Raw genomic sequence first — 13,562 nt, 5'->3', positions numbered from 1 at the left:
CCCGGGAAGTCCCTATGCAATTTTATTAGGTGATTAGGCAAATGTAGTACCAAAGTTGGGCCTTGCCAGACCAACTTTAATCTAAAACGAATTATCAAGGGGGTCCCCATAACAACCCCGATCGTGTTAGGAGTGCTCAATTATGGAACAGAACACCGGTAGCCGGAAACTAAGGGGGCAAAGGTGGAACAAAACACCAGGCTAGAAAGGCCGAGCCTTCCACCTTTTACCAAGTATATAGGTGCATTAAATTAAATAACATTAATATGGTGATATAACAAGGAACCCATGTTATCACATGGAAGCAGCTGCACCTGCAACTAGCAACGCTAACAGCATGGTAAGCAATCAGTAACATAGCCAATCAGTGGTTTGCTAGGTCGAACAGGTTGAAGGTAATCATGGCATTGTTGAGAGGCTGATATTTAACATGTGGTAGGCAACGAGACATAATCGATAGAAGCGATAAAACTAGCATGGCAATGATAGTAATGGTATCTGGGGAAATGGTCATCTTGCCTGAGATCCCGCTTGGAAGAAGAATGCCTCCGTGAAGCAGACGAACCGACGTAGTCGAACGGGTCCTCACAATCCGGCACGCTGCGGAACTCTATCGAGATGAAGCAAACCGGAAACACAAATCAACACACGGAATTCACCACACGATGCACAACACAAATGATGCATGAGCAGCTGAATACATGCAAGTAACGGCATGACAATTCACACAATCAATCACTACACGTTAAGTGAAGTTCAATATGCAACATGTTGCATATTGACGAAACTTCACGTTTATTTATTTAGTTCTATCCCGATTAGGTACACGGCAATATTAAATGTGGTTAAACATGTCAAGAGGTGAAGCGTAATTAAACTACCTATCTAGGCATTTTAAATGAGGTCGGAAATGACATATAGCATCTCCGAGACGACCTCACATGTTAATTTACAATTCTGTCCAGATCTGAACTAACACATTGAATTAGTTGTTAAACAGCAAAACAAATAGGTTCAGGTGATTCTACGCGTCATGACAAGCAATTTACACATAAAGATCATCTCCAACGGAGCTACGGATCAAAAGATACAAGCACCGCAAGATATGATGGCATGAATGCAATATGTGTGCAACGACGGTCATGAGCACTTCAAAACATTCAAACAACAAGAGAAAATGAAACTACACGAGATTCTAAGCAAGTTTCATGTAGGACACGATCAAATCGGAGCTACGGTTCAACAACTACGAGCAAAACAAGAAAACACTACAATCTGCCAAAATCAGCCACATAGCATGAGTGCGAAGTTTGTGTGACCGCGCACCTCGGCGCTCTGAATCCTGGACGTCCAGCAGCACATTGGGATGGTAAGCTGTCTGCTGGCTGTCCCCTGCTAGCTCGTGTTAGGTTGAGGATCTAGGCATCATAGACGTATTGGTTTGGCACACATATTTCGTAATACATGTGTCTACTGTTCTCTTATGGCCCCGGTTGAGAGACTGAACGATTAAATATCTAGTTGGAGGAAGGGTGACTGATGAGATAGAAAAGACAAGTCGTGATGGGTGGCCCCGGTGAACGATTAATGAATTTGTGGGCCTGGGTATGACAGCCCGGTGCCGACGTTCTAGAAGCTTCCCCTCTCTTTCCGTTTTCGTCGTGTGGCTTATTTTAATTGTCGTGTCATCATCGCATCATGCGCATCATCTGCATTGCATCGGCGTCTCAGTTGCCGCCCGTTTTCAAAACTTGCATCCGTTAGTAGTTGCCGGTATCCGTCGTTGTCTGTCCCGAGCCCGACCGCACTCGCACGCGCCCGCGGCACCGTCGAAACCCTGTTTTTAAAGTGTGTTTAAAACTTTCTCTGATCGGGTTGAGATTTGACGTGCGGTCGTGATTAGTTATAGCTAGGCCGCCTGTCGAATTTCGTCGCGATCGGAGACCGTCTGGTAACCGAACGGTCGACCGTAGCGGCACCGTCTTCGGTTATTCGTCGGACGTTTGTCGGTGTTTTTAAATTCGTGCCGCGTCGCCCGTTCCCCCTCTCGCCTCCGGACATCTACACAACACGGCCACTTGGCATGTCCCGCGTTCGGAATCGTCCGAATCCGACCCCGCGGTTGGATCCGGAGCGCGATTCCGGTTAACCGAGCCCCCGTTTGTCTATATATAGTCCCTCTTATTATTTTTAGGACAGCTACCTCTCTCCTCCTCGTTTTCCACGCAGCCTAAACCTAACCCTAGCCGCCGCCCCACCTCTCTCTCCCCTGCCGCGCCGCCGGGCCCGCGAAGCCCATCCGGGGCCCGCCCGAGCCCGAGCCGCCGCCGCGCAAGCCCGAGCCGCCGCCGCCCCTGTTCGAGCTCCCTGCCCGAGCTCTTCCCCGGCCTCGCCTCCCCCGCCTGCTCGCCGGAGCCCCGTCGCCCTCGGGGCGCGCCATCCCCGCCGGCCGCGCCGACCCCGCGCCGCCCCGGCTCCCCGAAGCGCCGCCGCCTTCCCCCGCGCAGAGGGCCGCCGCGCCAGATCCCGCCGGGAGTCTCCCGTGCCTCGGATCCGCCGTGGACCAGCCCGATCCGCGCCGTCCTCCGCCCAAAGCTCGCGCCGCCGCCGGGAATGCTCCTCCCGGGCACGGATCCGTCCAGCCCCGCAACTTCCCCATGGCCTCGTCGCCCTAGGCCTCCCTGTGAGCGGAGTCCCCTGCGCCGCCGCCGGAGCACCTGCACGAGGAGGACGACGACCGAGCCGCTGCACGCCTCGCCCACCCGATGCGCGCCTGGGCCGCCTCCTGCTGTGGGCCGCGCGCCTCCACGAGGCCCACCACCGCCTCGGCCTGCCTCGCCCCGAGGCCTCCTTCGGCCAGCGCCCCTCAGCCCACAACACCAGGCCGGCCCAAGTGGCCTGGGTGAGCTACTTCCCCCGTGTCTTTTTTTTCTTTGTTTTTAATTTAGCGACCAGTTCGGCCCGTTTAGATATTTAGGGATTTTTTTTTTCTTCTCGGAATTATATAAATTCCAGATTTTGGTCTAGATTTTAAACGCGCGTATCTTTTGATCCGTGTGTCGGATCGCGATGATTTTTATATGCTTTTCGTGTAACTTTTCGTGTAGAACCCGTTTATAAAACTTGCATAATTGTTTGAGCTAGTTTAACGCGCCAAATGCCTCGTTTTACGTGCTGTTTAGCTAGGATCCATTCCGTAGTTAATTTTCGTGCGTATCCAGATTGCCCGTATGCCATAGATTTAATGTCCATGTTTTAGGGACCATATCTCTATGTATTTTAGCACGGTCACTCGTATTTTTGCATGTAGGGATTGCCCGTTAGATTATTTCCCGTATATAGGTTATTCTCCCGCATTATTGTGTGGCAAGATTTTGTGTTGCAAACCCCACATTTTATATATGTTTCCGGGGTAGAAAAATCCCATGGATTTTTCTGTGCAATTAGTTTTAGTTTTTGAGGAAGTTAGTTCGCGAGATATTTTGTCGTGAAGCCCTTTTGTTTAATTCGTAGGATTTATTCCGTGCCTCGTTTGAATTAGTTGTCAACTGGAGAGTTGATCTTGGGTGTTTTGTTTAGCCCCTGGTATTTTTAGTTGCAATAGAAATGCATGTTTAGGTGTTGTTTGACTGCCCTCAAGTTGCTTGAATAGTGCTGTTTTAGAGGAGCTGAAATATTTCTAAGTCTGGAATCTGGTATTATTTTGTTGCTGTCTTGTCTTGCTTGCATCTTGTGATCTGTAGCTCTTTTGGGGTTGGCCCAATGGAGTTAGTTGTTCCCCTTATGTTTCTCTAGCATTCTGTTAAGTTTCATGCCATTTGGAGTCCTGTAGCTATAGGTTTTGCTGCTGTCTATATTGCTTCAGGCTGAAAAGTGCACTTTCAGAAGGTGTTATTTTCACTAAGTCTGAAATAGTGCGTGAGATGCCATTTTGTGTCTTCTTTTCCTAGTGCTCCTTGCTGCCATGCTAGTAGTTGTTAGTTGTTTGTAGTAGTGCGTCTTGCCATCTTTCATGCCGTGCCTTGCTTGAGCTCCTCGGAGTTGTGTAGCCGAAGTTGTGAGGCGTAGAAAGTGCTATGTGGCTGTTCTTGGCAGATTGTAGTGCTTTCTCGTTTTGCTCGTAGTTTTCGAACCGTAGCTCCGTTTTGATCGTGTCCTACATGAAACTTGCTTAGAATCTCGTGTAGCTTCATTTTCTCTTGCTGTTTGTATGTTTTGGAGTGCTCGTAGCCGCCGTTGCAAACATTTTGCATTCATGCCATCATGTCTTGCGGTGCTTATATCTTTTGTTCCGTAGCTCCGTTGGAGATGTTCTCTACGTGTAGGTTGCTTGCCTTGACACGTAGAATCACGTAAACCTATTTGTTTTGCTGTTTAACAACCAATTAAATGCATAAGTTTAGATCTGGACAGAATTGTAAATTAACTTGTGAGGTCGTCTCGGAGATGCTATATATCATTTCCGACCTCATTTAAAATGCCTAGACAGGTAGTTTAAATTCCGCTTCACCTCTTGCATGTTTGACAGCATTAATATTGCCGTGTAGATAACCGGGAGTGAATTAAATAATTGACGTGGAGTTTCGTCAATATGCAACTCGTGCATATTGAACTTCACTTAATGTGTAGTGTTTGATTGTGTGAATTGTCATGCCGTGACTTGCATGTATTCAGTAGCTCATGCATCATATGTGCCGTGCATCGTGTGATGAATATCGTGTGTTGATGCTTGTTTCCGTTTCCTCCGTATCGATAGAGTTCCGCAAGCGTGTCGGATGTGAGGACCCGTTCGACTACGTCGGTTCGTCTGCTTCACGGAGACATTCTTCTTCCAAGCAGGATCTCAGGTAAGATGATCATTTCCCCAGATACCACTACTATCATTGCCATGCTAGTTTTACCGCTTCTACCGATTATGTCTCGTTGCCTACCACATGTTAATTATCAGCCTCTCGACAATGCCATGAAACCTTCAACCTGTTCAACCTAGCAAACCACTGATTGGCTATGTTACTGCTTGCTTAACCCTGTTGATAGCGTTGCTAGTTGCAGGTGCAGATGCTTCCATGTGAAAACATGGGTTCCTTGTTATATCACCATATTAAATGCTATTTAATTTAATGCACCTATATACTTGGTAAAAGGTGGAAGGCTCGGCCTTTCTAGCCTGGTGTTTTGTTCCACCTTTGCCCCCTTAGTTTCCGGCTACCGGTGTTATGTTCCACAAATGAGCGCTCCTAACACGATCGGGGTTGTTATGGGGACCCCCTTGATAATTCGTTTTAGATTAAAGCTGGTCTGGCAAGGCCCAACTTTGGTACTACATTTGCCTAAACACCTAATAAAATTGCATAGGGACTTTCCGGACCCCGAGGATAATTTAATCAACCCCCGGGCCAGTGCTCCTCATGAGTGTTGGTCCCACCTGAGCGATGTCCGGCGCCCCTCTGGTCACCCGGAGGTTTAGCGATCCCGACGTCTAGCTCATCCGCCGTGTCCTGAGAACGAGGTACGCGACTCCTATCAGGATCGTCGACACGTCGGGCGGCCTTGCTGGATTAGTTTTACCTTTGACGAGATATCTTGTGCATCGGGATTCCGGTGATGCTTTGGGTAATCTCAGAGTTGAGGTTTTCCACTAGGGAATCCGACGAGATCGCGAACTTCGTGATTGAGGATTTCTATGCGGCTTGTGGTAATTTGTGATGGACTAGTTGGAGCACCCCTGCAGGGTTAAATCTTTCGGAAAGCCGTGCCCGCGGTTATGTGGCAACGTGGAAGCTTTGTTTAACACTGATTCTAGATAACTTGAAGTCAACTTAATTAAAATATGCCAACTGTGTGCGTAACCGTGACTGTCTCTTTCGTGAGTTCCTGCTCCGATCGAGGACACGGTGGGGTTATGTCTGACGTAGGTAGGTGTTTATGATCATTCATTTGGTCACCAGAAGTTCACGTTCGTTATGCGTAGATCTTCCCCCTCTTATTTCTGGTACTCGTAAGTTAGCCACCATATATATGCTTAGCCGCTGCTGCAACCTCACCACTTAACCATACCTGACCCATTAAGCTTTGCTAGTCTTGATACCTTTGGAAATGAGATTGCTGAGTCCCCTATGGCTCACAGATTACTACAACACCAGTTGCAGATACAGGTAAAGGTTACTCGACGTGAGCGCGTTGATTGTTCATTCGGAGTTGCTTCTTCTTCTTCTTCTTCTTCATCGATCTAGGATGGGTTCCAGGCCGGCAGCCTGGGATAGCAAGGATGGACGTCGTTCTTGTTTTGTCGTTTATTTTCGTCCGTAGTCGGACCCTGCTCTTACTCTTGATGATTATGTAGTGTACTGATGTGACTCTGATGTAGCTTGTGGCGAGTGTAAGCCAATTCTATATGTCTCTTCTTTTCAGTACATGTACTTGTAACGATATCCATTCTTGCGACACGACGAGATGCGCTTCTATCCCTGACGAGGCCCTCGTGCCAAATTGAGGATAGGGTCGCATCTTGGGCGTGACAAGTTGGTATCAGAGCAAGGACCGACTTAGGAGCCCCCTTGATTGATCGAACTTGGCCGAGTCGAGTCTAGTGAAAAAACTATTTGAGTCTTAGTTATATATCGGAGAATAGGATTTTTTTTTCTCCTCTTCTATGCTCTCGTGAGGAATCTTGACGTAATAATTTATTCTACTCCTCTTCCCACTCAAAATATTTTTAGGATCACGCGGATATTCTTGGGATCTATATGATGCCGATGTGACGGAGTTCTGTCTTGGTGCCTCCTGTCTGACTTGATCTTCTTCCGGGGAGTTGAGCTCCAGGGGATTCTTGAGCACATCGTTATCATTCAGATTTCTTAGTATCTCAGAACGAAGGATGTTCGTAATTGCTTCAATACTAGTAGTGGCGAGATAACCCCGATGTCCCCAGTACTGGTGCAGATTGTTCGGGGGTACTGCCATGCTTTGTATCGTTGTGATCACGAGGGTCTGTTGTAGATGAAGGTCTGAGATTCTGGTCGTGTGTTGACGGATGTGATACAGGTGACGGGTTAGTATAGGAGTTGTGTGTTATTACTCCTTGTATCCGTGTACCAGATTGCATGACCAGATATTTCGGGAATTCATAGGTGGGAATTCAAGTAGTTGCTTATAGGACAATCTTCCAACAAATGCATGATGTTAGGTTGGGGTTCGACATTTAGTGGATTCGTTTGTTCACGGTCGACTTACATCGGTACACGTTGTGTCTTAAAGAGTCCTTGTAGCTTGCTACGACTCGGGGACGCTTCGTATGTCAGGTGCACTGCCTTGCACTTGATGGCTTCTGTAAATCGTGCCCGTGCAATACTGTCCACGAAAATATCGAACGGAAATCTTTCTCATGAGTTTGTTCTGGCTTGTTTCGTAAGCCTCATCCTTTGTTTTGTTGATTGTGGTAATTCGTGTTGCTTCGATGTCAAGTGGTGATTTCAGATCTTTCCTAATATGTGTTCCCATATTTTTATGGAGAATGCAAACCCTTTTGCTTAATCAATTCTCTTGTTAATTCTTGTCAACCGGAGTCTTCATATCAATTCTTTTTCAACCGGTGTGATTCTCTAGGAATTCTATCCTCTCCATTTTTTGCAGATCATTCTCTCATCTTATTCCGGAGTTCATCTCATCTAGCCCAAGCTATCTTGTTTTCCCCACCCTCCCGCCCTTTTTCTTCGGTGATTGGTTTTCATCCAAGTGCATTCATTTCATTGTGCTTTCGCTGTCTGTTCTTTTCTCTCCTACCCGGTAATTCGTTGTGAAGATTCTCAAGAGCTTCGTGTTCATCTTTGTTCAATCTTGTTATCTTTCCGGTGAAGTTAATTCAGTTGTCCGTGTTCATCATATCCTAATTATCCTTGTAATTCTTTTTCATGTTGGAGATTCTTTCAGGCTATCTTGGTTATTCATTCCTCTCTTTTCATCCGGAGTGCTCAAGATATCTCTGAGTTTCGAGTTTCAATTGTTTTAATTATTTCGAGGTTCTCAACCTCATCTAGTTTTCATTTGTACCGGTGCAATATCTCTCGGTCTAGCAATCTTTTCTAACGGTGATTTTCTTTGAGTGGGCCCATAACCCACAGGTTCTTTCCCAGGATCTTACCTGGCTCTTTTATTCTTTTCCGGAGATCTTTAAATCTTTTCAACTATGACGTAAGTATGATTTTCATCAGTCATATCCCTTATACAAGATCTATTTGAGTTAATTCTCATAATTTTGGCTCAACCTTGCATTCTTCTTATTCCGGAGTGTCCCAGCTATTCTTGGTGTTGTTCCTCGTCATCATTCTTAGCTTGCAAATTCCAAGGAGTGTTTTTCTCGAATCTTGGTCCATTCTCTTGGAGATTCATCATTTCAGCTTGGTGCTATCATCTTCAATTGTTTCTATCATGGGTAATCCCTTTCTTGCTATCCGGTGCATTTCTGAATTGTTTCATTCTCGATTCTCCGAAGGACATCATTTTAGAAGATTCTTCGTTCTCAGCTTTCAGCTTTCGTCCTCAATTCTTCTCCATTGTTGTCTCTTCTTCGTCTCTCGTTTATCCGGTGCCTTGTTCAAGTTTTCTGTTAGGTGGATCATGATCTCTTCATTCTCATGTGTTTCCATGCATTCTTGGAACTCCCATTCATTTCAATTCTCACCGGTGCCTCTTTCAAGGTTTCTTCTAGTTTGTCTTCATATCTCTCCTCAATCTTTTTAGAAGAATAAGTGATATGCTAAATCCGTTGATTGTCATCAGTTTAACTTGATGAAGGATAAGCATAACATAATTCTCATTCTTGTTCATAAGTAATGTGAATTCTTCTTCCGGAGTGGCTCATGGTTTCAATTCTTTTCTCGTGTACTATCATCAAAGTTTCAATCCTTTCTCAAGTGTTCTTCAAGATTCTTGTTGGAGAACTTCAAGCATTCTTTCCCTTGCATTTCAGTGCATTGTTCTTCCTTTATCCTTTTGAGGTGGTATTATAGCCTTCTTGTTAGTGTAGGAGCCTCGAAGAGTTTTCCTCTCAAGAATGAGATAATTAAATCCACCAATTCTATGATCATGAGATATTTCAACCCATGATTTCTTCTTTGAGCTAGCTGGGCTTAGTTTTCACCTGAAGCTTTCCCTATGGATGTTGCTATCATGGTGTTGTCATTAATCTCAGTTCTCAATGTACCCTCTGTTGGAATTATGCCCTAGAGGCAATAATAAATGTATAGTTATTATTATAATTCCTGTATCAAGATAATAGTTTATTATCCATGCTATAATTGTATTGAATGAAGACTCATTTACATGTGTGGATACATAGACAAAACACCGTCCCTAGCATGCCTCTAGTTGGCTAGCCAGTTGATCGATGATAGTCAGTGTCTTCTGATTATGAACAAGGTGTTGTTGCTTGATAACTGGATCAAGTCATTAGGAGAATCACGTGATGGAATAGACCCAAACTAATAGACGTAGCATGTTGATCGTGTCATTTTGTTGCTACTGTTTTCTGCGTGTCAAGTATTTATTCCTATGACCATGAGATCATATAACTCACTGACACCGGAGGAATGCTTTGTGTGTATCAAACGTCGCAACGTAACTGGGTGACTATAAAGATGCTCTACAGGTATCTCCGAAGGTGTTAGTTGAGTTCGTATGGATCAAGACTGGGATTTGTCACTCCGTATGACGGAGAGGTATCTCGGGGCCCACTCGGTAATACAACATCACACACAAGCCTTGCAAGCAATGTAACTTAGTGTAAGTTGCGGGATCTTGTATTACGGAACGAGCAAAGAGATTTGCCGGTAAACGAGATTGAAATAGGTATGCGGATACCGACGATCGAATCTCGGGCAAGTAACATACCGAAGGACAAAGGGAATGACATACGGGATTATACGAATCCTTGGCACTGAGGTTCAAACGATAAGATCTTCGTAGAATATGTAGGATCCAATATGGGCATCCAGGTCCCGCTATTGGATATTGACCGAGGAGTCTCTCGGGTCATGTCTACATAGTTCTCGAACCCGCAGGGTCTGCACACTTAAGGTTCGACGTTGTTTTATGCGTATTTGAGTTATATGGTTGGTTACCGAATGTTGTTCGGAGTCCCGGATGAGATCACGGACGTCACGAGGGTTTCCGGAATGGTTCAGAAACGAAGATTGATATATAGGATGACCTCATTTGATTACCGGAAGGTTTTCGGAGTTACCGGGAATGACGAATGGGTTCCGGGAGTTCACCGAGGGGGCAACCCACCCCGGGGAAGCCCATAGGCTTTGGGGAGACACACCAGCCCTTAGTGGGCTGGTGGGACAGCCCCAAGGAGGCCTATGCGCCAAGAAAAGAAAATCAAAGGAAAAGAAAAAAAAAGGAGGGAAGAAGTGGGAAGGGAGGGGGACTCCTCCCACCAAACCAAGTCCAACTCGGTTTGGGGGGGGGGGGGGGTCCTCCCCCCCTTGGCTCGGCCGACCCCTTGGGAGTCCCTTGGACCCCAAGGCAAGGTCCCCCTCCCTCCTCCTATATATATGGGGCTTTTCGGGCAGATTTGAGACGACTTTCTCACGGCTGCCCGACCACATACCTCCATAGTTTTTCCTCTAGATCGCGTTTCTGCGGAGCTCGGGCGGAGCCCTGCTGAGACAAGATCATCACCAACCTCCGGAGCGCCGTCACGCTGCCGGAGAACTCTTCTACCTCTCCGTCTCTCTTGCTGGATCAAGAAGGCCGAGATCATCGTCGAGCTGTACGTGTGCTGAACGCGGAGGTGCCGTCCGTTCGGTACTAGATCGTGGGACTGATCGCGGGATTGTTCGCGGGGCGGATCGAGGGACGTGAGGACGTTCCACTACATCAACCGCGTTCTCTAACGCTTCTGCTGTACGAAATACAAGGGTACGTAGATCACTCATCCCCTCTCGTAGATGGACATCACCATGATAGGTCTTCGTGCGCGTAGGAAATTTTTTGTTTCCCATGCGACGTTCCCCAACAGTGGTATCAGAGCTAGGTTCATGCGTAGATGTCTTCTCGAGTAGAACACAAAAGGTTTTGTGGGCGGTGATGTGCGTTTTGCTGCCCTCCTTAGTCTTTTCTTGATTCCGCGGTATTGTTGGATTGAAGCGGCTTGGACCGACATTACTCGTACGCTTACGAGAGACTGGTTTCATCGTTACGAGTAACCCCCTTTGCTCAAAGATGACTGGCAAGTGTCGGTTTCTCCAACTTTAGTTGAATCGGATTTGACCGAGGAGGTCCTTGGATGAGGTTAAATAGCAACTCATATATCTCCGTTGTGGTGTTTGCGTAAGTAAGATGCGATCCTACTAGATACCCTTGGTCACCACGTAAAACATGCAACAACAAAATTAGAGGACGTCTAACTTGTTTTTGCAGGGTATGATTGTGATGTGATATGGCCAACGATGTGATGTGATATATTGGATGTATGAGATGATCATGTTGTAATAGAAATATCGACTTGCACGTCGATGGTACGGCAACCGGCAGGAGCCATAGGGTTGTCTTTATACTAACATATGTGCTTGCAGATGCGTTTACTATTTTGCTAGGATGTAGCTTTAGTAGTAATAGCATAAGTAGCACGACAACCACGATGGCAACACGTTGATGGATGATCATGGTGTGGCGCCGGTGACAAGAAGATCGTGCCGGTGCTTTGGTGATGGAGATCAAGAAGCACGTGATGATGGCCATATCATGTCACTTATGAATTGCATGTGATGTTAATCCTTTTATGCACCTTATTTTTCTTAGAACGACGGTAGCATTATGAGGTGATCTCTCACTAAAATTTCAAGACGAAATTGTGTTCTCCCCGACTGTGCACCGTTGCTACAGTTCGTCGTTTCGAGACACCACGTGATGATCGGGTGTGATAGACTCAACGTTCACATACAACGGGTGCAAAACAGTTGCGCACGTGGAACACTCGGGTTAAGCTTGACGAGCCTAGCATGTAGAGACATGGCCTCGGAACACATGAGACCGAAAGGTCGATCATGAATCATATAGTTGATATGATTAGCATAGGGATGCTTACCACTGAAACTATACTCAACTCACGTGATGATCGGACTTGAGCTAGTGTAAGTGGATCATGAACCACTCAAATGACTAGAGAGATGTACTTTTTGAGTGGGAGTTTAGCGAATAATTTGATTAGGTTAAACTCTAATTATCTTGAACATAGTCTAAGTCCACTTTGAATATATTTGTGTTGTAGATCATGGCTCACGCGACAGTCATCCTGAATTTTAATACGTTCCTAGAGAAAGCTAAGTTGAAAGATGATGGAAGCAACTTTGTAGACTGGGCTCGTAATCTTAAGCTAATCTTACAAGCTGGGAAGAAGGATTATGTCCTTAATGCTGCGCTAGGAGATGAACCACCCGCTACGGCTGATCAGGATGTTAAGAACGCTTGGTTAGCACGTAAGGAGGACTACTCAATAGTTCAATGTGCAGTCTTGTATGGCTTAGAACCGGGACTTCAACGTTGCTTTGAGCGTCATGGAGCATTTGAGATGTTCCAGGAGTTGAAGTTTATCTTTCAGAAGAACGCCCGGATCGAGAGGTATGAGACCTCCGATAAATTCTATGCTTGCAAGATGGAGGAAAACTCGTCTGTCAGTGAACATGTGCTCAAAATGTCTAGGTACTCAAACCGTCTAGCTGAACTGGGGATTGAACTCCCGCAAGAAGCTATCACTGACAGAATCCTTCAATCACTGCCGCCAAGCTATAAAGGCTTTGTGTTGAACTACAACATGCAAGGGATGAACAAGTCTCCCGGCGAGTTGTTTGCGATGCTGAAAGTCGCAGAGTCTGAACTCCGTAAAGAGCATCAAGTGTTGATGGTGAGCAAGACCACTAGTTTCAAGAGAAACGGCAAAGGCAAGAGGGGCAATTCGAAGAAGAGCGGCAAGCCTGTTGCCAATCCGCCGAAGAAACCCAAGGCTGGACCTAAGCCTGAAACAGAGTGCTTCTATTGCAAGGGTATGGGTCACTGGAAGCGCAATTGCCCCAAGTATCTGGCAGATAAGAAGGCGGGCAAAGAAAAATCAGGTATATTTGATATACATGTTATTGATGTGTACTTAACCGGCTCTCGTAGTAGTGCCTGGGTATTCGATACCGGTTCTGTTGCTCACATTTGCAACTCGAAGCAGGAACTGCGGAATAGACGAAGGCTGGCGAAAGACGAAGTGACGATGCGCGTAGGAAACGGTTCCAAGGTTGATGCGATCGCCGTCGGCACAGTGTCACTTCAGCTACCATCGGGATTAGTGATGAACTTAAATCATTGTTATTTAGTGCCTGCGTTGAGCATGAACATTATATCTGGATCTTGTTTATTGCGAGACGGTTACTCTTTTAAGTCTGAGAATAATGGTTGTTCTATTTCTATGAGTAACATCTTTTATGGCCATGCACCGAATGTGAGAGGATTGTTCATATTGAATCTGGATAGCGATGCGCATATACATAACATTGAGACCAAAAGAGTTAGAG

The sequence above is a fragment of the Hordeum vulgare genome, chromosome 1H (assembly GCF_904849725.1).
Source record: "Hordeum vulgare subsp. vulgare chromosome 1H, MorexV3_pseudomolecules_assembly, whole genome shotgun sequence".
Classification (NCBI taxonomy): Eukaryota; Viridiplantae; Streptophyta; class Magnoliopsida; order Poales; family Poaceae; genus Hordeum; species Hordeum vulgare.
Note: the sequence above shows the minus strand (reverse complement) of the source record.